The sequence below is a fragment of the Papio anubis genome, chromosome 16 (assembly GCF_008728515.1).
Source record: "Papio anubis isolate 15944 chromosome 16, Panubis1.0, whole genome shotgun sequence".
Classification (NCBI taxonomy): domain Eukaryota; kingdom Metazoa; phylum Chordata; class Mammalia; order Primates; family Cercopithecidae; genus Papio; species Papio anubis.
In genome coordinates, this window is record NC_044991.1 from 13,298,461 (window position 1) to 13,323,283 (window position 24,823).

At 56.6% G+C, this 24,823-nt stretch overlaps 1 protein-coding gene across 4 annotated transcripts in view; it reads left to right on the forward strand.

The window, feature by feature from the left end:
- ELFN2 (extracellular leucine rich repeat and fibronectin type III domain containing 2) overlaps positions 1 to 24,823 on the forward strand; it is a 76,229-nt gene that overhangs the window by 21,161 nt on the left and 30,245 nt on the right. The window lies entirely within an intron of this gene.

Genomic DNA, 24,823 nt, shown 5'->3' on the forward strand with positions numbered 1-24,823 from the left:
ATTCGTCCCCGTGTCCAGGTCTTCATATCCAATCACCGATCATAACTGCTGTCACTTGTTGAGCACTTGCTCTGTGCCATCACTGGACTGGACACCTTTTAGGTATCTCCTCGTTCAGTCCTCAAGACAAGGGTGCAGATAGGAGACGCTTGCTTTTTATTTTTCATTTGTTTTATTATTTTATTTTTTGAGTTTCACTCTGTCGCCCAGGCTGGAGTGCAGTGGTGTAATCGTGGTTCACTGCAGCCTCAACCTCCTGGGCTCAAGCGATCCTCCCATCTCAGCCTCCAGAGTAGCTGGGGCTACAAGTGCATCTCACTATGCCCAGCTAAGTTTTTAAACAACATAGCTCTTGCTGTGTTGCCCAGGCTAGTCTCAAACTCCTGGGCTGAAGTGATCCTCCCCTCTTGGCCTCCCAAGGTGCTCAGATGACAGGTGTGATCCATTGTGCCTGCCCAGGACCCCCTGTTTTTTCTGAAGGGAGGAATGTGGGGCTCAGAGAAGTGAGATGACTTGTCCAAGGTCACACAGTTCGGAGAGGCCAGGAAAGGGTTCAGATCCTGGCAGTCTCATGCAGCCCTGTCTCAGGCTAAGGGGACCGTTTGGGCCGGGAAAGGGGATCCTGTGAACACATGGTGGTCAGTCCAGCTCCTGGATGCTAGGTTGAGGCCTTTGTCTTTCTTGTTTGTTGTTCGAGCATCAGCACGTCCCTCTTCTTGGGTCATTGGGAGGAGCAGTGACAATAAGTGTAATAATGACAGCAGTGATGAATTATTTAGTGCTTGCTGTGTCCCAGGCAGGTGACCCATGCCTGACATGTTTTCTTTTTTTTTTTTTTTTTTTTTGAGACGGAGTCTCGCTCTGTCGCCCAGGCTGGAGTGCAGTGGCCGGATCTCAGCTCACTGCAAGCTCCACCTCCTGGGTTTACGCCATTCTCCTGCCTCAGCCTCCCGAGTAGCTGGGACTACAGGCGCCCGCCACCTCGCCCGGCTAAGTTTTTGTATTTTTTAGTAGAGACGGGGTTTCACCGTGTCAGCCAGGATGGTCTCGATCTCCTGACCTCGTGATCCGCCTGTCTTGGCCTCCCAAAGTGCTGGGATTACAGGCTTGAGCCACCGCGCCCGGCCGCCTGACATGTTTTCTTATTTCATGTTTACAATGACCCCATGAGCCGTGGGGTTGATACCTTCGCTATCCCCATTTTACATTTTAAGAAGCTGAGGTGGCCGGGCACAGTGGCTCATGCCTGTAATCCCAGCACTGTGGGAGGCCGAGGCGGGTGGATGACCTGACGTCAGAAGTTCGAAACCAGCCTGGCCAACTTGGTGAAACACCCTCTCTACTAAAAATACAAAAATTAGCCGGGTGTGGTGGAATGCACCTATAATCCCAGCTACTCAGGAAGCTGAGGCACAAGAATCACTTGAACCCGGGAGGCGGAGGTTGCAGTGAGCGGAGATCACACCATTGCACTCCAGCCTGGGCAAGAGCAAGACTCCGTCTCAGAAAAAAAAAGAGCTGAGGTTCAGGGAGGTGAGGGGCCTTGTTCTGGTTCCACAGTTGGTAAGTAGGGGACCCAGGATTCAGCCCAGGGCCTGACGCCCAGCCCTTCCTTCTTGATCACCACTCCATGTGGTCTATTACACATGTGAGGTGCCTGGCACATAGTGGGTGCTAAACACAGGTTAGTGTCCTGACCCCCCTCCCTGAAAAAGCAGGTAGCTGGAACTCCTGTGTCTCTGGGGCTCAGCTAAGGATCTGGACCCTCCTCACAACAACTTATGTGGTAGGTATTGCTTTTATTCTCATTTTACAGGTGGGGGAGTTGAGGCTTAGAGAGGTGAAGTGACTTACCAAGGATCCCATAGCTGGTGAGGTGTTGGGTTCAGGCTTTGAATGCAGGCGGGTGTGGCAGGCTCCTGAGCACCAGCATCCACTCCCCGCTACACCTGTCCCTGAGCGCTGACCCTCCCAGCCCGGGTGTCAGCTGCTGCTCTCGGGCCAGCATCTTAACAGCTGTGTGCAAGGCATGCCTGAGTCTCCATCCTCTGCTGTCACCTGCCTCTGGCTGTAGGACATTGCGTGTGGCCACCTGCTGACTGGTCACTCCTTTGGGGTGTTCCTCTGACCCCTAAAACTCAACTGGTCCCACCCGGGCTCTGCCTCTGTCCTCCTGCACTGCTATTTGCCCATTCTCTGAGGCTCCCTGTTCCAGGGCAGGCACTACCCTCACTCAGACACCCTCCCAGACCCTGGGCGGCGTCCCTGAGCTCCCCGCTTGGTCTCTGTCTTCATCCTGCCCGACTCTCTTAACCACGCCTGACTCAAATCTGCCTTCATGTGCCCACCCTGCTGTCTTTGCCTGCAACAAGTCACCCTCCAGGCCTGTCTCACTGCAGCCTCCTCACGGGCTGCTGGTGCCATTCCCGCCCCTCCGATGCATTCTGAACCCTTCCATTGGTGGCACCTCCCCAGCATGTCGCTGGCTCCCCACTGCCCTTGGGCCAAGATCCAGAACTTTGAGATCTGCAAGGCGATGGCTCGGCCTCAGGCTCCCTCTCCTTCTGACGTTCTATATCTTGATCTCAGTTCTCCTGACCTTGTTCCAGTTCCTCAAAAGTGCCACCTTCTGGGTACCGCGTACATGGTTCCCTCGCCAGGATCACCCTCAGCAAAGCCTTCCTGGACCCCAGGACAGATGAGGCCCCTCAGATGTCCCTGCACTGGGGACGTCCCTCTCTTTCTCCCAAGAGCCCTTTAAGGAGTGGTGTTGGCCATTTTGCAGATGGGGAAGCTGAGACTCAGAAGGCGAAGCTGGCAGCCAAACCCAAGGCTCTCTCATTCTGGGGCCTGTGGTCTCCTCGGCGTGTGCAGGTGTGTGTACACATGTGCACACACGATGGGCACCGCGGATGGCTGTCTGTGTGAGACCTCGTTTGGGCTGAGATGATGATCCTCGTTGGGGAGAGGAGGTCCAGGTGGTCTCTGGGTGCCTGGCCTGCCTTTTCTGCCTTTCCCTGTGGTGGGGGTGAGGGCATGCTATATGAATTTGGGGCAAGTGTCAGCCCCTCGCTGGACCCTGAGGTCGCAGCCTCCCAGGCCCTCTTGCTTCTCTCCCTTTGCTTCAAAACAAACACGTGCGAGCCCAAACCACCCATCCAGCCAAGGCACAGATGGAGTCAGAATTAATTAGTGCTGTTGCCAAAGCAACCGGGACCCAGACCAGGATCCAGTCTTCTCTCGGCCCACCCCCACCCTCCAACCCCTTGCCCCGCCTCACATGGCCCCGCCCCTTAGGGGCCTGGCCCCACCCTCTGCCCTGGGGATGCCCCTGGAGACTTCTAAATCGGGAAGGTGGTGGTCGGGATGTCTAGGAGCTGGGTTTCACTCTGGGCTTGGTGGGACCTTGGGCAAGTCCCTGCAGTGCTGGGAGCCTAGCTTTGTTCTGCTAGGATGGACAGGTGGACCTGCCTGAGGGTGGGGGGGTGGAGCATCATGGAGTGATACGTCATGGGGCACTTGAGACTGGTGACAGAGGGAAGAATGAAAGTGGCCTCAGCTTGGGGTGTTGTTGGAGAAGATGTAGCTGGTAGTAACTGGGATAGGCTGGGGCTGTGGCTTTTTCTGCCAGCAGGAGGGGGCAGTTGTAGGCAAGTGGGGCATAGTCTCTGGCCCAGGCCATTCTTGGAGGTGTGCTTAAGCGGAGGATGTGGAGACGACCTGAAGGAAACAGGCCCCCTCTAACCCCCGTCTCCTATACTTCAGAGTCCCCAGTGCTGTGCTCGGTACACAACAATGCCACCCTAGCTTGGCATGCCTTGGGTTGGCTGGGACGAGGCCCCGGGCACGCTCTGGCTTCTGCTCAGTCTTCTGCCTGGTCCTGGGAGCCACCGAGCCCCTGGAGGCTGAACACCATCTCTCCTGCCACCTGCGTCACTGGCCATTTATTTGCTCCTTCAGCTGCTGGGGAGGCTTCCCTCAAACTGTCGTGGTGGCGCAGGGGCTCAGGAGAGAAGACAGGCTGGGACTGGTGGCTACACTCTCGCCTTGGCTCCACAGCCCCTTCCTTGGGGACTGTGGGCAAGTGGCTGCCCCCCTCATGAGCCTCAGTTTCCTTTTCTGTCAGCTGGGCCCAGTGATGCCTCTAATGAGATCACCAGTTGGAAAGGCTTTTGAGAGGCAAGAACTAGGGGTGGGAGACTCAGACGCTCACCAGGGCCGGGTCACTGCAAGGTGCATGTCTGGTCTGTGTAGGGTGTGGTGGGGCCTGTGGCAAACTCCAGCGGTCAGTTTGGATGGCATCAAAACTCAAATGTGTGTCAACACTGAGTCTGCCAACAAAACCGAACCACAGGCTGCCTTTGGAGCTGCCAGCTTGCCCCGGAAGGCAAACTCTACAAATGGATTAACTGGGGGATATTTAACTCTTCTTTACATAATAACAAGGGCTAACATTTATTGAGGGTTTGCTCTGTGCCAGAGACAACTAAGCACTTTACTTGGATTATCTCCTCTGATCCTCCTAGGAACCCCAGAGCAGGCAGGGTGCAGCTACCGTTCCTACTTTGTAGATGAGGCAATTAAACCACAGAGAGGTTAAGTCAGGAGCCCATGGTCACACAGCTGCAGAGGAGGGAGCAGGGCTCACTCCTGGGCCTTCTGATTTCTTATCTGGGGCTTCTTCCTTCAGCCTCCCTGGGGCAGGTTGAGGCAAGGGCAGACCCCATAGGCAGGGAAAGACAGAAGACGAAGATGGCCGCTTTTCCCTTGTCGCCAAGGAGGCTGGGGGCAGGGAGAGGAGAAACAAAATTAAACAAACGAAGGGTGTTGTGGAGCTGGGGAAGAATAACTTATTTTTTATGGGCTTGTTAACATTTGTGAAGTTAAGTAAGCAGGAATTTATACCCCTCGTTTGCATGCATTAAAGGGAGGGCTGCCGGGGCCAGTTCAGTTACTGGGAAACCTCAGACGCCTCCCAGGGTGGCGGCCCCCAGGCTCGCATTAGGCAGCTCCTGTGCAGGGATGGTTTGTTTGGGCTGTTTCTAGTCATTTCAGCAGGTCCAGCTGGGGCCGTGTTTCCTGAGGGCCCACCGTGTGCTTGGCATTGGTCTACCCTGGCTGCGGCCTCCTCCCTGCCTGCTGGGAGTGGAGCAGCTGGCCTGAGTCCCATCACAGTGGCTTGGCCCTTAGTTCACCGGCTGAATGTTCTAGAAACTGTTCCAAGCCTCCCCAGGGACCTGAGAATGTGCAGGAGGTCCCATGACCACCAGTTTTGCTGCCAAGAGCTGTGAGACCTGAGGCATGTTGCTCTGGCTCTCTGGGCCTCAGTTTCCTCATCTTTAAAATGGGGACAATGACAGTGTATATATACTGCCCAACTGCGTGTCCCCTTCTTAGACACTGCCCACCTGAGATGACACTGGCTGGTTGGGAAGCTGTGCTCCCTTTGCTAGTTGACCTGTGTTTTTGGAGACGCTTTGTCTCCAATAGACCTGAGAGCTTGGTGTCCCTTCCTCTGGAAGACCAGGCAGCCCCACCTGGCCTAGGCCCCACAGTCCCCGCACGTTCCACTTGTAATTCCTGCTCCCCTGTATGACTGACTCCCTTGGGGCTGTGCACTTCCTCAGGGCAGTGCTGCATCTGTTGAGGTCATTGCCAGTCCCCTGCACCTGCCCCAGGACTTGGCACAGAGCCAGGACTTGAGAAGCGGTGTGAAATGAATGAGTGAAAGAAATACTTAACCTGTGTCTGTTTTCGCCACTTAGGGATTACGAGTCCCTTCCAGGTGTGTAGTGATTTATGGTTTTGAAGGCACTTTCAGGCTAATGCCCTCATTTGATCTCCACCTTTAGATCCCCCTACAAGAAGGCAAGGCAGGGCCTGTGTTCGGCACGGACTGTCTCACGCTTTTGTTTATTCAAGGAAACTCTTGAACTCCTGTTCTGGGCCGGGTGCTGGGACCCTGGTGGGGAGTGAGGCTATGTCCTTCCCTCCAGGGGCTCAGGGGCTGCTCCCAGCAGGCATGCCCACTGAGGGTGGGTGGGGAGGCTGAGGGGGCCTTGGGGAGTCCTGGCACTGTTGCAGGCCTCGGGCTCCCATCTGTCTAATGGGTGACAGCGAAGAGGTTTAAGCTCTCCCAGTTCTGCCAGGCTGTGGTTCTTCGTTGTCAGGTTTTGTCACCAGGCACCTGCTAGGAGGCCCTAAGATGCCAGGATGGCTTTGCCCCAGCCCTGCCCAGGCAGCCCTGGTCCTCCAGGTGGCTGAGGTGCCCCTCAGGCACAGGTGTGCGGGCCTCTGGGGGTGGGGGGAGGAGGCAGCTGCCCCTGCTGCTACCCTCAGGCCTGCGTCAGTGGGGGCAGCTCTCTGTCCACAGTGGGAGTCTGCCTGTGGACAGAAGGTGAGGTCTGATTGGACCGGGGTGGGGTGGGATGGGGGTAGACAAGAGGGGGTGGGTCAGCATCTCTGAGTGGAGTGGAGGGTGGTTGAGGCCCCTGACCTCGGAGGATAATAACCCCACCTTCCCTTACATTCTTCTCCCTTGCACCCCCTTGCCCCTCCCGGTTTCCCGGGGACCTGCTGCATGGGCTGGGGACATGGAGGGTCTGGTCTTCGGAGGCAGGGAGGGGGTGGTTGCAGGCCTCACCCTGTATCTTTGGGCAGTTGTTTCCCCTGTCTGTGCCTCAGTTTCCTCCTCTGTGCCTTGCGGATGATGCTGGTTTGAGGGTTCAGTGAGTGCTGAGGAAGCATTTGGTCAAGCTCTGCAAGCCCTTCCTTCTTTCATTCACCAGGAGGAGCAAGGCGGCCATGGCGGGGAGGTGGTGGCTGGAGCGAGTGAGTGAGGTGGGAGGTGAAGAAGTGAAGTCTGGGAAGATTTTGGATACTATTCCAATCTCATGGGAGCCAGCAGCCGGTGAGGGCAGAGGCCGGTGGCCCAGGTGGGCTACATGGGGGGCTCGGTGGAGGTGGGAGAGGTGGGCCAGTGGTCTCCGTGGTCGGTGGAGGTGGCAGAGGTGGGCCGGTGGTCCAGGTGTGCGATGCGGGGGGCTCGGTGGAGGTGGGAGAGGTGGGTCTCTGTGGTTGGTGGAGGTGGGAGAGGTAGGCTGGTGGTCTCCATGGTCGGTGGAGGTGGGAGAGGTGGGCCGGTGGTCTCCGTGGTCGGTGGAGGTGGGAGAGGTGGGCCGGTGGTCTCCGTGGTCGGTGGAGGTGGGAGAGGTGGGCCGGTGGTCCAGGGGTGCAGGGGGGGGGGGCTCGGTGGAGGTGGGAGAGGTGGGTCTCCGTGGTCGGTGGAGGTGGGAGAGGTGGGCTGGTGGTCTCCGTGGTCTGATGAACTTGCTTGCTCTGCCTCCAGGCACTCAGGGGTGGCACAGGAGGGAGCGTATTTCCTCAGCAGACAGTTCTCAGGGAGCCAGTATGGGCCTGGGCGTGAAAAGAATCCGTGCCCTCAGGAAGCCCACCACAGGGGCAGACTTGCCGGCCAGTCCTTACAGTCCTTACAGGGTGGCTGAGGCCTGGTGGGCTGGAAGGTTTCCTGTAGGAGGCAGCTTTGAGTCCCGCCTGAGAAGCAGCACTCACTGGGCAGGGATGGAGCAGGAGGATACTCCAGGCCTGGGAATCTCAAGGGGAAAGGCCAAGAGGTGCGAAAAGCCTCTCCGAGTTCAGAGAGGGGTAAGAAGCTCAAGTGCCCATGTCTGGGAGTGGGAGGGAGGATCCAGGAGTCTGGGGAGGAGGCCAGCGGCCCCTGAGCTCCCTCCGGGCCAGGAGAGGGCTGGAGGCTGTGTCTTCCAGCAGCAGGGAGCACGTGTGTGTTTGGGAACAGGCCATGTGGATGCTGTGCTGCAGGAAGGAGCTGGTGGGGGGAGCTGAGGAATCGGGGGGCATGTTTCTTGGAGGTGCTGTTCTGGGGTGGGGCTGGAGGTGGGAAGGTGGATAGGGCAGGAGTGGAGGTAGGGGCCCAAGCAAGGGAGGAGCCTAGGAGATCCCGCACCAGCTGGAGAGGTGTACATGTGTGCACACGTGACGTGTAGATGCGTGCGTGTGCACGCCTGCGTGTGTGAAGCGGGGAGCAGTTTGTCCGGATGGTGTTGGAGGGCACATTGCAGAGACAGGGCCCAGCCGGATCACGAGAGGCCTAAACTGTGGAGCAGAGGAGCTGGGGAGGCACCGGAGGCTTCAGAGCAGGCCGGCGACGTGACTGTGCTACAGGAGGCTTCCTTCAACTGCTCTGCAGAGGATGGGCTGAGGCAGGGTAGGCGACAGTCAGTTAGGAGACTGCTGTGCTGTGCTGTGCTGGGGGGTTTTACTGGGGTCGGGGGAAGGGGCTGGAGAGGAGCGGGGTGGTGGAGCCCAGGGCGGCTCAGTGGAAGAGGTAGCATTTGATCAGAATGTAAAAGGGGAGAGGTTTGCTTTCTGGAAGTGGAAGGAGAGACACAGCAGGTGGCTGGAACAGTCCCTACAAAGGCTCGCAGGAGGGAGAGGCCAGGCTGGGGGCCAGTATATTCAGGGGCCTTTGAGGAATAAAGGGCAGGTTGGAGTCAAAAAAGAATGTCGTTTAGTGAGGCCCTCCGTGTGCTCGGCACAGTCTACCCGGGACTGAGCGCTAGCTCTGCCACCCACAGCTGCCTGGTCTTGGGTAAGGCGTTTGACCCCAGCACCTTCATTTCATTGTCTGTCAGATGGGGACCCCGTTAGACTCAGCCTCACGGAGTCACTGTGAGGATTAGATGAAATAATCCACCCGCAGCGTGGCCTGGAAGATGTTCGGCCGTTATTGGCTGTGTCCTTACCATCTCATTTAACACAGCAACCCTGCAGGGCAGCCTCGCATCCCCGGGGTCTGGTGAAGACATCGGCTCAGAGAAGCTGCGCAGGCTGCCGAGGCCGCACATCTGGGAGGGGAACCGAATAAGGGTCTGAATCCAGGTTATGAGGACCCCAGACTTGGTGTTCTTTCCCGGGTGCCCACAGCCTCCCAGAACGCCTGTAAAATGCCCAGCCCGATAAACTCGTTTCCCTCCTTGCGCTTAGGAAGCTCCTGGATCCAATGTAAGAAGAAGCAGGCAGGAGACCAATGCCGATCTCTGGGTTCAGGTCCGCTGCTTGCTCTTGGAGCCTCAGTTTCCTCATCTGGAAGTGAGAGCCCCATGTCCCCTGATAAGGTCACTCGGGGCTACCACAAGGCCAGCAGTGTCAGCTGACCTTGTGGTCTAGGCGAGGCTCCTGGCAGGGTCTCTGTCCACGTTCCTCCCCTTTCTCTGTCCCTCTGCACCCGCCTGACCAGACTGTCCTGAGGGCAGGGCCAGCATGGGGGCCATCATACTGGATGGCTTCCTGATGGTCACAGCAGCCAGAAGGAGCTGGGAGGCCTGGCTGTCGTCAGTCATAATGGGCACACTCAGAGTGAGTGGAGACGGAGGCCAGCTGGGAATTACATGCCTGGGGGCCTACGTGGTTCTTTTGCTTTTTCAGTTTTTTCACTCCCTGGGTGCCTTCTCTGTGCCAGGCTTCTCACTGAGGGCACAGAGGGGACACAGAGGGGCACGCCATCCTTCCTGGCCCTCTGGAGGGGACACAGTGACCCTTCAATGGGATGCCACTTGGAGCTGGTGAGCATGGGGATGCTGTGGAGTGGAGTGGTGAAGCCAGACCAGGGATTCAAAGCAGGCTTCCTGGAGGAGGTGATGCCCGAGCTGAAGCTGGTAGGAGTTCACGGTGTTAGTGGTCACTTACCAAGAAGGAGCTTAGTCTCTGGCCCTGGGGCTGCAGGGAGCCCTAGAAAGATTTTGAGCAGGAGAGACAGCGTCAGAGCTGCCCTGTGGAAGGCTCCCTCTGGCTGGAAAAAAAGGAGATCCCTGTGAGGGACAGGCAAGTGATGATAGTGGCCTGTCCTGGCATGGACTTGGAGGCTGGTCTGATCTTCATCTTCCAGTGGGAGAGGCAGGAGTTGATGGGAAAGCTGGGATCTGTGGCCTGAGCAACCAGGCAGGCGGTGGTGGCCATGACCGAGTGCGATCTGAGCAGCCAGGGGCATGCATGCAGCCACCCTGGAGGAGTGGGCAGACGAGGGCACCACAGGCCAAGGACAGAGCTTGGAGGAGCAGCGGTGGTTAATGGGTCTGGGCAGGAAGGGGGTGCCTGGAAGGGGAAGGGGCATGGCTGGGAGGCCGTGGGGCTCAAGGCTCTTGTCCTCTCTGGGTTCAGTTTCCTCACCTGCTGCATGACAGGGGCCCTGGATAGTGCTAAGGGATCTACCAGCTCTGACCTCCTTCAAAGTGCCCCAGAGGGTCTGAAAGTAGATGGCACAAGGTGTGCCAGCCAGGGGATCCTGGCACCCAAGCAGCTCTGCTCCTGGGGTTTGGAAATGAGTCTGCTAACAGAGTTGGCTTCTGCAGCATTTGTTGAGCCTCTTCTTCATGCTGGCCTCATGTTGGGGGCTGGGGACATGGTGGGGACACAGCCCTGGTCCCACCCTTGGGGCATGCAATACAGAAGCACCTAGAAAGCCAGGAGTGTTGGCTCACTTTCGGCAGACCCAATCTGAAAATTCAAGCTTTTGATGAGGAATTGGAGGCTGATACTTAGTTTATAAAATAATTCACAGGAAGCTTTCTTTAAATGTTGAAGTCTCCGGTGCATTTGTCTGCCTGTAAGTTCCTGGCTTGTCTTTGTCTTTTCCACGGCGTGCCTGAATTCCTAGGCCAGGTGCTCATTGGATGTAGAATGTCTGGTTAGCTGGGTGCAGCCCTTCCAGGGGTCTCCAGCCCTCTTGGGTGGTAGCAGGTCCTCAGAGGTGCTGAGCCTCTCACTTAATCACCAGCTTCGTGTCTAGGGGCTCAGCTGTGTCTATGACCCTTGTCTGGCTTCCTGTTGGCTCTGTGGTGCTTGTGTTGACAGCAGACAGAGACCTGTACCCTGCTTGTCCCCTGAGCCCTGAACAGGTGGCTCCCTGCCCCTCCCACCCTGGGCCTCCCTTGGTGATGCCCTACACACCAGACACTACTTTTGCAGGTCTTTGCAACCCACGGTGCCAAGCCCAGAGCCTGGTGTGTGGAGGGCCCATGGGTGCACGCATATTGTGCCAGTGCTGACAGGATCTCCGGGTTGTCTTGTCCACAACGCCCCCCGTGGGTGAGGAAGCCAAGGCCCAGGTAGAGAAGGGCTTTGCACCACTCCTGGCTGCTGCAGAGCCAGCCAAGGGGCACTTCTCTCCCCCAGAGTGCCCCTGACAGCAGAGGAGGCTGGGAAGGAGATCTGGGCAGAGCTAGAAGGGGCAACACCTTGGTGTGTCTCAGACCCTGTCCCTTCTTAGCTGTGTGCCTTTGGAAAGTGGCTTCACTACTCTGGGCCTGATCCCTCGTGTCTCAGATGGGTGGAAAAACAGTGCCCGTCTCGCAGGGCCGTGGAGGGGGTTTCATGAAGTGATTGATGTAAATGCCTACTTGGGGCTGGCGTGTGGTTGGCACTCGATGGATGCTGCTTGACTACTTCTAGGACGTTTCTTCTGGTTGCCGGAACCAGGCACAGGCAGAGCCAGGTCTGAATCCCAGCCTCGCCACTTACCAACTGTGATGTGGTGAGGCCACTTCGTCTTTCTGAGCCTCCGTCTTCTCATCTGAGAAATGAATCCAACAATCTTTATTTAATTTAATTTTTTTTTTTTTTTTTTTTTGAGAGAGTCTCAGTCTGTTACCCAGGCTGGAGTGCAGTGGCGCGATCTTGGCTCACTGCAACCTCTGCCTCCTGGGTTCAAGTGATTCTCCTGCTTCTCAGTCTCCCGAGTAGCTGGGATTACAGGCCTGTGCCCCCTTCCCCAGCTAATTTTTGTATTTTTAGTAGAGAGAGCGTTTCACTATGTTGGCCAGGCTGGTCTTGAACTCCTGACCTCGTGATCCACCCGCCTTGGCCTCCTAAAGTGTTGGAGTTACAGATGTGAGCCACGTGCCCAGCCTGATAATCTTTATCTTGACATCCTGTAAGTTCGGGGGAGGGTGTTGAGTTTGTGGCAGCCAACCCAGTGCTCAGTCCCAGGCGAGGAGTGAAGAGGTCTTCATTTACAGCGTATGAGGCACTGTTGACAGTCACCACGGCCCGTGGGATGAAATTTTTGTCTGCACTCGATGGAGGCATTGCTTCAGGCTGTGGGATCGCTCTGCGTACTGTGTGCCGGGGGCGGAAGCTGCAGGGGAGGACTCACTGTGTTGGCCACTGCGGCCCCCGACGGTCCAGGGCGGGCCGGACACTCACCAAGGAGTCACCCTGGGAGAGGTGAGGCTGCCCAGGAGGAGGGCAGGAGGGAGCCTGGAACAGGTGGCTGGACCAGGCCCTTGAAGGGCCTTGACCTTCAGGAGAACATCTGGCTTTAGCCTGGGAGCTGTGGAAGTGGCTGAAAGGGCGTTAAGAAAGAGGCCTCGGTGAGTCCACAGAAGACAGCACCCGAGCTGAGCAGACGAAGGGGAGGACCTTGGGGCACGCTAGAGACCCTGGGAAGTGGTTCTGCCATCCAGACAAGCTTGGACTGAGGGACAGCAGTGGACACGCAGGTGTGTGGCCTGGAGAAGCGTCAAGATGGATGGGAAATGAAAGACGAGGGGAAGGGTGGAGTCAGCGTCGGATGATGAGACTGAGGCACAGAGAGGTTAAGTAAGGGGCCCACAGTCACACAGCCCGTGGGGCCAGGAGCAAAGCCTCCCTCCTGGCATCTGTAGGAGGTGGCAGCTGGGCCTGTGGACATCAGTCCTGGCCCTGCGGCCTGGTGTGCATGTTGGGTGGAGGCGGCAGGCAGGTCAGAGCCAGCAGGAGTGACGCTGGCAGTGGCATCATCTTGTTTCATTTGTGGTGCTGCTTAGCACCAGGCATAATGGAGATGGATTGGGGCATCTGCCAGCGAATGGGGGACCCATTCTGTGTCGCCTGCCGCTCCATTAGGCAGAGATCGGGCCTATAAAGGAAAAGCTTGGGAAGAAGGTGCTGGAAGGAGCCAGGGCAAGAGGGTGGCCGAGTGCCGGGGCCTCCTGGTGGCACATGTGATGGGGATGCCCTGAGGACCCCGAGTGAGAGAGGCCTGGGTGCAGAGCCAGCTCCAGCCTTGCTTAGGGAGATGACTTGACCTCACTGGCCTCAGCTTTCCCATCTGTTAAGTGGAGGTTGATCTAAGGATGGGACAGTGTGGGACTTGGCGCAAGGCCTGGTGCATGGTCCAGGCTCAGTAAGTGCTGGGTGCTATTGCTATTACTGTTGTCATCATCGATATTATTGTGTGGCAGTTGGAGTCCAGCAACTGGTTGGGGGGTGTCAGGTGTCTTCTCTGATTTGGGATGTTTGTCATCGTCTGCCCAAGCCCAAGCTCAGTTAGCTCAGAGATGCCGCCCTCGAGATGATGGGCCAGTGCCAGGACCTGAGGCCAACAGACTGCAAAGCCCAGGCCCAGGCCCAGGTGCGAGTGGAGGCTGTTGATGGGGGAGCGTAAGGAGAACCCCAGAGAGGATCGACTTCTGTTTGCAGAGGGATTATGTGAGTCCAAGAAAGACATGCAGAGAAAGGACAAAGGATGAGACAGGGCCACCTTGATGAGGCCGGGTGGTGGTCAGATACCATCCTTTGCCTGATTTTACCAGGTAAACATGCAGGAGGCTCAGAGAGGGTGAGGGCCTGGCTCAAGGTCACACAGCAGCTGTCACTGGGAGCAGGCCTGCCAGCTCCGGGGCCTGGGTGCTGTCCCCCTCTGTGAAGGAGGGGTGTGATCATTTATCAGGGGAGTTTAATAATGAATGAAGTTGAAGTGTCTTTAATGCAGGCAGCAGGACTGAAGTAATAAGGGACCCTGTATTAATTCGGAAGTTAATGAATATGCAGGTGTGTCTGAATGATTAATGGAGCTCCTGAAGGCCTTGGAAAGGGGTGTGTGAGCTGTTGCTGATGGAAATATGAATATTACATACATCTGGGAAGTCGGATAAACTGGGGAACAGATGGGCATTAACCAACCAGAGGGTTCTAGCAGCCACTGAGAGTGGAACATACAGATATGTGGGGGCAAATATACAGTGGCGTGGGGAGCACGCTCACTTTCTTGCAATGTGATCTTGGGGGCGTCAGTTAATCTCTGAGAGCCTTACTTCCCTTATCTGCAGAATGGGAAGAAAAATAATGCCTGCTTCTGGCCGGGCACGGTGGCTCACGCCTGTAATGCCAGCACTTTGAGGGGCTGAGGTGGGTGGATCACGAGGTCAAGAGATGGAGACCATCCTGGCCAACATGGTGAAACCCCATTTCTACCAAAAATCCAAAAATTTAGCTGGGTGTGGTGGTGCGCGCCTATAGTCCCAGCTACTTGGGAGTCTGAGGCAGGAGAATTCCTTGAATCTAGGAGGTGGAGGTTGCAGTGAGCCCAGATCGTGCCACTGTACTCCAGCCTGGGCAATAAAAAACTGGTTCCTAGTATCCTGAAGATGAAATGTGAGAGAATCCCTTAACAAGGGTGGGCTCATTGTGAGCATCTCACAAACACGGGTCAGCCTTTTTAGAGATGAGGGCGGAGAATTGGTTGAGGAGGGCCAAGGAAAGTGTAACAGTAGCAGTTAAATTCCCTTAAGGTGGACGGTGCTTCTGTTGCACTGACAGCGATAAGGAAGAAGAAAGATGAATGGCCCTTTACAGTTTATAAAGGGGAATCGCTCATTGGTTATCCTTTTCCTCCTTGCAGCAGCTACGTGGGGCGGAGGAGATGGTTCTTGGGGAAACCAAGGCTCTGAGGGGGCCGGTCACTGCCCATGTCACCCAGCCAAGCGAGGGCAAGAGTTGGGCCTGGGCCCAGGTCTGCTTCCCTTCCCCCTGAGTCTCAGAGGATGTGGGATGTACGCACTCCCTGGGAAGGGCCTTTCCAGTATTTGCCAGGCCTGGGGCTGGGGACAGGGTCATCTCCCAGAGCTTCAGTTTCTCTCCCTGCCATGTAAAGGTCTGTCTGCTGCTCGGGGTTGATTTGAGGCTCTGATGAGGAAGTGGGACGCTGTCTGTTCACCTATGCTTGGCCTTCGGGGAGTCCCAGACACCGTCCTTTTGATGCGCAGTCTGCTGCATCAGCTGGACTTATATCTGGGGAGTCGTGGGCACCGGGCCACTTTAGCCGTGGGCTCTTGGGCATGTCTCTTGTCATTTCTCAGCCTCAGTTCCCTCATATGACAGTGTGGCTGCGATGTGTGAAGTGTGCAGGGCCTGGCACACAGCGGGTGCCAGTGCGGTGTGCTCCTCTGTCCCTGGGCCCATGTCATGGCCCTGTGCGTGGTGGCTCTCTTGTGTTCCCAGGGTGATTTTCAGCCGTGGATGTGTACAGAGAGCCTGCTGGGGATGGGGCCGGGCCCTGGGTTTACAGGGTGAGTGAGACTGTCCACACTTGGTCCCTGTCCTCTACGAGGCCATGGTCCAGGCAGAAGTTGGATGTAAAACCAGTGTCCCTGTCGTGCGACCTGGGATGGGCGTCAGTAGCCGGAGGATGGCCGCCACACAGCCTTGGATGGATAAGGAAAGACACGCTCATTCATCTCCCTGTCTTCCCCACCAGAGCCCCAACCAGACGGCCTGGCTTTGACTATGAGTCCTCCGCTCACCGGAGGCAGTGCCCACAGAATGGCTGTTTGAATGAAGAGGGAGGGAATGAATGAATGGCTGCCTTCTAGGCTCCTTTCTCTGCCTCTTCTCAGCTCCAGGCCGGTGAGCAGGGGCATAGCCAAGCCCCTCACTTGATTGTCTCAGGGATCCGGGGTGATCCTGTTGTACATCCTTCTCTTCTCCCAGGTCTCTGCCTGGGCCTCCAGGGCCTCCCCCTGGGCCAGCCTGGCTGGGTTCAGAAAACTGTGTGTTGCTGGGTAAAGAACCTTCTGGCAGTCATGGTCGGGGAGCAGCCTGCTGTTGACAAGCAAGGAAAGCGAGGCCCAGAAGGGAGAGGGGTGGCGGGAGGGGGCAGGGCTGGGGTTAGAGCCTCTGTCTTGACTGTGCCAGGTCGGCTGCCCTGCAGTGTCCAGCCCGGCCATGTATTTATAGTCTCTACTGTTCTAGATTAACACCCAGGCCTGCCCAGGCCTTTGCAGCCTCTGGATCTGAGGACGCCTTTGAACCCTCTAGGGGGCTGTGGAATCAGAGCTCACCCCCATGGGGAGGGGTGAAGGCGGCTTCTCACCCTTCCCTTCACGGCTCTGGGGCTCACGCTGGGCCCTTTGCCTGCAGAATCTTTGCCAGCCTGGGTGAGGGTTGGGCCACCCTTTGGTGGGTTCAGCTTCTTCATCTGGGGTTCATTTTCACGCCTTGCCTCCTTCTGGCTTGGCAGGGAGGCCGTGTGTACAGCATGAGATCAATGCACGGGCTGTGTGGCCTTGGGCAAGCCAGGCCCCTCTCCAAGCCTCAGTCTCCTCATCTGTAGAATGGGCATCACTCGCACCCGACTCTCCAGTGTCTGGCACTGGGCACTCCATGCTTGTGAGCTGGGGGTCGCTGTTTACACTCCTCACATCTCTCTGGTCCTCATCACAAGCAGTCCTCAGAGCCTGGAGGGACCGGAGTGTCATCTCCATTTGACAGATGAGGCCAGTGAGGCCCTGCCGCAGCGTGACTTACCAGAGCCATGCTGCCTGTTGGGGCAGAATTCAGACTCATCTAAGTCTGAATGTTCCAGCTTCCCAGGCCCCCTCCCCAGGGCCCATGGGCTCCTTGGGGCAGGCCAGGCTTCTCACCCCACCAGCTTGGTTCCTACCCTCTGGTCTTGGGGAGAGCTCCACTAACTCTATGCTTTTCTTACAGAGCAGAGACGACTGGCCGCCCTGAGCGCAATTCAATTCAACAGACATTTACTGAGTGCCTACTATGCGCCAGGCCTTAGGCTGGGCACTGGGGGAGGGGCGCAGAGAGGAAGATGGGGTCCTGTCCTCAGGTAGCTCCGGGCGGGGCGGGGCGTGGAGAAGACAGGCAAGGGCTAAACAGCTCAGCACCAGGAGAGAAGCTGCTTGGCGGGCTGGACGCAGCAGAGACCTGGGTTCAAGTGCATCACTGGAGAGCTGCTGTTCCTCGTCCGTACCTCAGTTTCCCCACTTGTAAAATGGGGGAGATGATCTCTAGGACCCATCCAGGATTCCAAGGGCTATACCTCGGGGTTGTGGGGGCAGAGCAGGGGGGTCACCCTGCAGAAGGGAGATCTCCAAAGGTTTCTCAGAGGAGGAGGCATAAGGTCTGGGCTCAGGGGATGGGGACAGGTGGGAATGGGTCCTAGGGTTAGGACCAGCTAACGGCCAGTGAGTAACGGCCTGGTGGACGTGGGTGTGGGCATGCCCCCAATTCCATAGGGTTGCGAGAGGACGTGGTGGGGTGTGAGCTTAGAGAGGGAGAGAGGGGTTCTAGGGCCATAGGTCGGGGCGTGACCTCTATTCTGGGGCCAGTGGGAGCCATTGTAGGCTGTTGAGGGCGAGTCCGGAACAGCTGGTCCTGCTCTGTCTCACCCTCTTCTCTCTCCCTCTCTGGGGCACACTTCAGGATCACATTCCCATAGAACCTTGCAGCCGTGGGGCCTTGGCAGCTCCTGCACTGTGTCAGGCACTATGTACGTTAGTCCTCATTGCGGCCCCAATTCACAGAGAAGGACGCCGAGCTTGGAGAGGAAGCTCTTGCCCAAGGTCACGATCTGACTCCCAAGTCCCCCATGCTTCTCCCACTACCTCCCACTGAAAGGGTTCCTGTTCTCTGTGACCTCTCCCATCCTGGGGACCCCCTCCATAAAGCCCTGGGGGGTGCCTGCCAAGGGCAATGCAGTTGGGTTTGGAGGGCGAGGTCAGGAAAATCCCAGATGTTAGCAGGACTGGCTTTCTCCAAGACCTGAGTTTCTGCCCTAGCAGCCGCCCTCTGGGATACAGAGTGAGGCGGGGCTCCTTCCCACTTTACAGATGAGAAGACTGAGGTCCTGAGAGTCATGTGGCTAGTCCAAGGTCAAACTCAAGGGAGTGACAGCCTAGGCTAGAAGCTGGTCTCTTTATTGCCCAACTGAGGCTGGAGGGAGACTCAAGTCCCCCTGAGATCTGTGCAAACGCTGACTCCTCCCCGGCCTCCCCAGGGAGCAGAAGAGCCCAGCACCGGAGTCACAGACCTGGTTCAAATCCTGGTTTTGTCTTTTGCATGAACTGTGTGATCTGAGCAAGTCATGAATTACTGGGAGCCTCGATTTCCTTATCTATATGAGGGTGGCGAGCTGGCCTCCTTCACTCAGCCATGAACAAATATTTATTGAGCACCTACTGGGAGAAGCAGGACCCTTCCTCGGGGAACTCAGTCCAGGGGTAACAGCAGCAGTTATGATTCCGGTTGTGATGGAGGAAGGGCAGGGGGCTGTGAGGACCCACAGGAGAGACCCCAGCCAGGTGGGAAGAAGGCAGGCAGGTAGGAGGGCAGAACAGGCAGCGGCTCCCGCACGACCACGTGGGTTGGGCTCTGGATGCTGTTGGAATTTTCCCAGATCAGCCTGAGCCAATGAAGACTTTTCGGCAGGGAGTGCCATGCTCAGATTGACGTTCTAGAAAGCTCGTCTTCTGCTGGGTGGAGGGGGCATGGAGTGGGGAGGTAGGGTTGGAGGTAGAGAGACCAGCAGGAGCAGTAGGGGGAGGAAGTGGCACCAAGGCGGGAGTAGGGGCAGGTGGGGAGGTGTGGGTGCCTCTCAACAGGTCTGGGAACTGAGAGAGAAGCAGGGGAGGATGGGGAAGGGGCTGTGGGAGATGAGTCCAGTCATGGAGGTGGACATGGATGAGTGAGTTTCAGGTGCCAGAGAAGGGCCCAGGAGGCAGCTGGGTACGGTGGTTTGGGTGTGGTCAGCCTGGGGCTGACATTAGAAGCCTTGGGAGGGGTTGAGGGGCTCTTGGGGTAGGGGAGGAGGAAGCAGGTTTGAGAAAGGCAAGGCAGTGAGGGACCAGGACATCAGGGGAGGCCACTGCTTAGCGTACAAGCAGAGGAGCCCGAGGGGCTGCAGCCTGGGAGGTCATGGGAAAGCACAGCTGCAGGTCCCCAGCCCAGGAAGGAGGTGGTAGGACTTAGGTCTGCGGGGAGATTTCAGAAGGCGACGTGTCAGGCGCTGTGCCTGGTGCCGGCGCGGATGAGGTGCCCAGGAGGGTCAGCTCCTGCATCTTTTCACCCAAAGGCAGAAGTTTAGTCTATCCCTTACCCTCCTGAGGAGGACGAGGCGGCTACAGAGGGGAAGGTGTTGGGGAAGGAGGAAAAGGGGAAAAACATTTGCATGCATGACAAGGCTGAAGTGAGGGAGAGAGAAACGGGGAGAAAGAGGATAAGAAATTACCATACACCAGGATCTTGTTATTCAAGCTAATTTTCAAAGGACCACAGCTGTCACACTGAGATAATTCGTTAATTATAACAGCCATTGTGCTTTGGCAATGGGAGAGAAACCGAGGCCGGGGAACAGGCTGAAGGTGGGGGTGGGAGCAGGCTGTTGGGGGGGCCTGGACTTGAGAGAGAGGACAGGGACAGAGACAGAGGCAAAGAGGGGTGTGTTGCCCTCAGGACTGAAAGGAAGACATTGTCAGGCCAGGCCCCATCCTTCCTCACTGTCATTGTTGCGGTGGGTAATGAGGTCCTCCTGCCTGCCTGGCATGTGCCACAGTGCCACGTGCCAGGCCCCCACAGCGATACCTACAGGAGGCAGCTTCCTGCAGCTGTGACCCTGTCCAGACCCTGGCCTGTGGCCATCCCCTCCACAGCCCTCTGAGCTGGTGCCCTTCTTGTCCCACTTTACAGAAGAGGAAACTGAGACCCAGGAAAGATTAGCTTGCCAGGACCATGCGGGTGAGGTGGCCTAGCCTGGATTCCAGCTGAATGTGGACCCTGCACTTTGGCAGCACATTAGGGAGGTCCGGTCTTGGTGGACTGGCCACGCGGAGTTGGTGGACGCAGGAGCTGTCACATAGATAGCCTCACGTTCGGGCTGTGGTTTCTGCCCAGCCGGCAGTCCTGGGGCGGCCCTCCCCGGGGAGTTTCCGGGGCTCGGTGTCGACCCCTCTGCACTGACAGAGCCTCCTTGTTCTCTGATGTTGCAGCTGCAGGCCCCCTGTGGCCTCAGAGGCAGCCATCAGTCTGGCCTGGACCCTCCCACCTGCTCTAGAGAAAGCTGGTCTCAGGGCCGGGGGGAGGGAATTTGGGCCACCCCAGGTAGTATCCATAGTGACCCCTTGCAACTGCCTGGTTAGAGGTTCTGAAGCGACAGAAGCTGAGTGGGCTGTGGCCTCAGGAGGGGTTTCTCAGCCTGGGCCTAGAGGGCTCCAGGACCCTGGGTGCTGGGCCCTGGTAGGGACGGGCTGGGGCGTGGCAGGCAGGTGTTCCAGTCCCAGGTGAGCAGAGTGAGGGGATCCTAAGTCCGTGGGGAGAGGGGTGGGACCAAGGAACCATTCCAGAAACCCCAGGGCCCCTTGGTGAACTGTGGTGTGGCTTCAGGACCTCAGGTCTCCTGGTGTCCACAGCGGCCATGCCTGGAAACAGCACCTAGGCTAGGTCAGCTGGCAGCGTTCTGTGGGGTGGGAATAATGTTTGGGAGAGGGTAACCCCCAAATCCCAGTAGGAGCCCCAAACTTGACCCAGGCAGGGTTGTTGGCAGTGGAAAAGTGGGCCCCACAGGGTGGCAGGTGGGCCTGGGGTGGCTGTGTGGGAGCTCCCTTGGCTTGGGGACCTCTCCCCAGTGGGGCTGCTTACAGCCAAGGGGAAGCTGTCGGAGGGTCAGGACAGCTTAAAGTCCTGTAGAACTGGTGACCCACAGAGGCCAAGACACAGGAGACTTTTAGGACTAAATAAATGGTAGATACATCCTAGAACCCTTGAACCCCAGACTCATAGTTGGAGACCTCCCTCCCTGAATGACAGATCCACACTGTTAGTATCCTGGTGCTAAAACCCAGGAGCCGTGGGTCAGGAGGATAGGGGACGGGGCTCGAGGTCAGGCAGGGGTCAAGTACAGGAGGCAGGGATTGGGGCACCCTTGGGTCCCAGGCTGAGAGGCTCGCAGGAATACCCCTGACAGACTGGGGTTCTACTTGTCCCCACGCTGGTGTCCCCTTGTTGCTGACCTCATAAACTCCAGTGTGCGGGGGTCAGCTGGCCACCTAAGCCAGAGAGGCAGGGAGGAGGTTGGACGCCACCCTGGCCGGTGCCACTGCTGTCCCTCCAGCGATGCAGACCCAGGGAAGCCAGATCTTCCCTGTATCTCAGTGGATTCCAGAAATGAGAATTTTTGAAATAAAATCTGCCAAGTTTTCAATATTGGCAACTGATTTAAAAAAAAAATGTGAAAACCACCATCCAGATGAAACAGGATCCCACAGCAGCTCTTGAACAGGGCCTGGGGCCGTGGAGGCTGGAAGCCACTGCATAGCAGTTGTGAGGCCTCAGTTTCCTCATCTGCAAAGTGGGAATAGTGATAGTGCTTTTAAGACGTTTAAAGTTGGCCCAGGATCAAATGAGTTCATATGGGAAGTGCGGAGGCCCAGCTGGTGCAAGCACTGAAGCCTCTTCTCATCTTGTCCGTGGCCGCCCATCCCTCCCCGGGCTACCTCTCAGGGGGCTTCGCTCTCCGCCACTGGAGCCTCCACTTCCCCCTTGGGGTCCCCACATGCACTGCCCCTGTCTTGGGACAGCCCTGAGGGTGCTGGAGGGCAGGGAAGCGTCCGCCCCTTGGGATCCTGGAGGAGCAGGTGGAGGAGGCAGAGCCAGGTGGGCGGGCCTAGCCGGCGCCTGGTACATAGTAGGTGCTCCATAAAATATTTATTAGATGAATAGATGGGGAGACCATGCAGAGGCAGAGAGCAGCCGTGCGACACAAGTGGCGAGTCAGTGGACACTGGTGAAGTAGTGCAGGGCGGCTGCAGCTGAAGACCAGCAGGGGCGGTCGAGGGAGAAGCGAGAAAGGTCAAGTCGGGAGAGGGCAGGGGTCAGATGGGGAGGCCAGGGTCAGGGTAGAATTGAAGCGTCAGGTGCGAGGGGGCGAAGTGCAGGGGAAGGGCAGAAATTCCGGAGTGGGAATTGGCGGTCAGGTGGGGAGAGGGCAGGGTGGGGTGAGTGGTCAGGTGGGGGAGAACAGGGGAATTGATTAAGATTATATCATCAAGAAAAACAAAATCAAAATGAAATCGCGGAAATCATCCGAAAAACAAAATTCGTCGAAATCCGGAAATCAAATCGAGAAATAAAATCAAAATCCAATCGCTAATCAATCAAAAAGAAAAAACAAAATTCGATAAAGAATCCGAATCAAACAAGAAAGAACAAAATTCGTCGAAATCAAAATCATCTGAAAAATAAAATCAGAGAAATCAAATCACTTATCTAATCAAAGAAAAACAAAATCAAATCGAAATAAAATCATCAGAAAAAACAAAAATTCATCCAGAAATCCAAAATCATCAAAGCTCCAAAATCAAAATAAGAAATCGCCAATCTAAATCGAGAAAAACAAAAATTCAATCCGAAATCGAGATCATCCGAAATACAAAGTCAAAATCCAGAAATAAAATCAATCGAAAAACAAAATTCAATCAGAAATCACGGTCATCCGAGAAACAAAATCCGTCTCGAAAATCATCAAGAAAAACAAAAATCATTTCAAAAACTCATCAAAAATCCTCTAATCAATAAAAGTAAAGAGAAAGAAATGAATATCAAATCGGCTCAAAGTCATCCGAAAAATCCAGGAAATCAATCCTCAAAAGCTCGAAATCCTCGAAAATCAGATCAGAAAAAGCATCGCTCAAAATAAGGAGGCAGTCTCGAGTAGCCTGGAGAATTCTGGGAAAGCCAGTAGGTGGGTTTTTAAACACAGGTCATCAGTCATCCTTGGCTGTGGGACAATCCTGTCCCCAGGTGCTTGGTGGTGGGTGGGCTGGGGTGGGGGTTTGCCAGGGAGTGGGCCCTGCTCCACGGGCCGTGCGGTTACAGCTGCCCCCAGAACCAGGCTCAGGCCTCTCCTGTCGGGCCATGGGGTGGTTTGCCAAGGCCAAGCCCTTTGGTAAAACCCTTCACCCCCTGCCTCTCTCCTTCCACCAAGGCTTGGACACGGAGTAGGTACTAAAGATGATTGTGGCACCCTGTGAGCAGGGGAGGCACGGGGACCAGGTGAGCCATGGGGGGTGACACGGTGGGCAGGTGACAGGGCTTTGGGGTGGCTCAGCAAACCAGAGACATGCGTGTACTGTGGTTTTCCTCCAAACAGATGAGGAAACTGAGGCCCAGGGAAGTGAGGTGCTGACTTGCCCGAGGTCACACTGGGCCCAGCGGCCTAGTCCCAAGCCCCTTCTTTGGCTGAGGTTACGCCTGGAGATGCGCGTCCCAAGCACCAAGGCCTTGCAGAGCCCCTGACGCCTTGGCTGTCAGCTGTTGGTGCTGTGTCGTTCTTGTTAAGCTCTTTTGAGTAAGAAGGCAGCTTAGTGAAGGGGAGGCAAATCTGTCTGCCCCAGGACCAGACGCATAGTAGGTGTTCAGGGAATATACGTGGAACGCGTAAGAAACATGGGCAGTGTGCGGCTGCTTGGGCCTCATGCCTCACCCAGCCCAGGGCTAAACTACAGGCAGGGCCCCTCGCCCGGGCCTGGTCCCTGTTTCCCTGTGACAGATGCAGTCATGGCCTGCTCACCCTGTGCAGGATGACACAGAGCCCGGAGCAGGTGCCAAGGCAGTGAGGGGCAGGAGCCAGCTCCCCCGGGACCCAGAGCAGCTGCTGTGCAGGGCTGAGACTAACAAGACATGATTGAATGGGGGTGGATGAACACCCAGCACCTTGGAAGAGACCTAAACAGATACTGCCCAGAGCTGCCCGAGGACCTTGAGAGGGCACCAGGGCTGCCTGGCCGTGTGTGTGAAGGGGCCTGGGGGTTTGGTTGACATCTAGGACAAGGTGAGGACATGACGCTGGTCCCTCCTTACTGTCGCTGCATGAACAGAAGCAGGGAGCCCAGCCGAGGGAGGTGGAGGCCTCTGGAGCTGATCCTGCTCCGAACGCATTGGCACTGGTGCTTGGTTCCAGGAAACACATTGTAAGAGGGACCTTGACAGTAAGCATGACCCGAGCAGCTGTACCCAAGGGCAGGAGGGACTTGTCACCACAGCATAGAAGAGCAGGTAGAGGACGCGGTGCTGTTTAGCTTGGATAAACAGAGCGATAACAGACCAGCAGATGTCAGAAGGGTCTTTATGGGGTACTGGCCTTGTCCCTAGTGGCTCCAGAGAGTAAGGTGGCAGCCATGAACAGAAGCACAAGGAGCCAGACTTGGTTTGTAGTAGAAGAATTTTCTAGCAATCATAGCTGTTCAAGAAGGGAATCAGGGCCGGGTGCGATGGCTGGGTGTAATCCCAGCACCTTAGTAGGTATAGGTGGGTGGATCACTTGAGCTCAGGAGTTCAAGACCAGCCTGGGCAACATGGTAAAGCCCCATCTCTGCCAAAAATACAAAACAATTAGCTGGGCGTGGTGGCGTGAGCCTATGGTCCCAGCTACTCGGGAGGCTGAGACACGAGAATTGCTTGAGCCTGAGAGGCAGAGGTTGCAGTGAGCTAAGACTGTGCCGCTGCATGCCGGCCTGGGTGACAGAGCTAGCTAGACTCTGTCTGGGAAAAAAAAAAAAAGAAAAGGCCTGGCACGGTGGCTCATGCCTGTAATCCCAGCACTTGGGGATGCCGAGGCGGGCGGATCACAAGGTCAAGAGATGGAGACCATCCTGGCCAACATGGTGAAACCCCATCTCTATTAAAAATACAAAAATTAGCTGGGTGTGATCGCGCTTGCCTGTAGTCCCAGCTACTTGGGAGG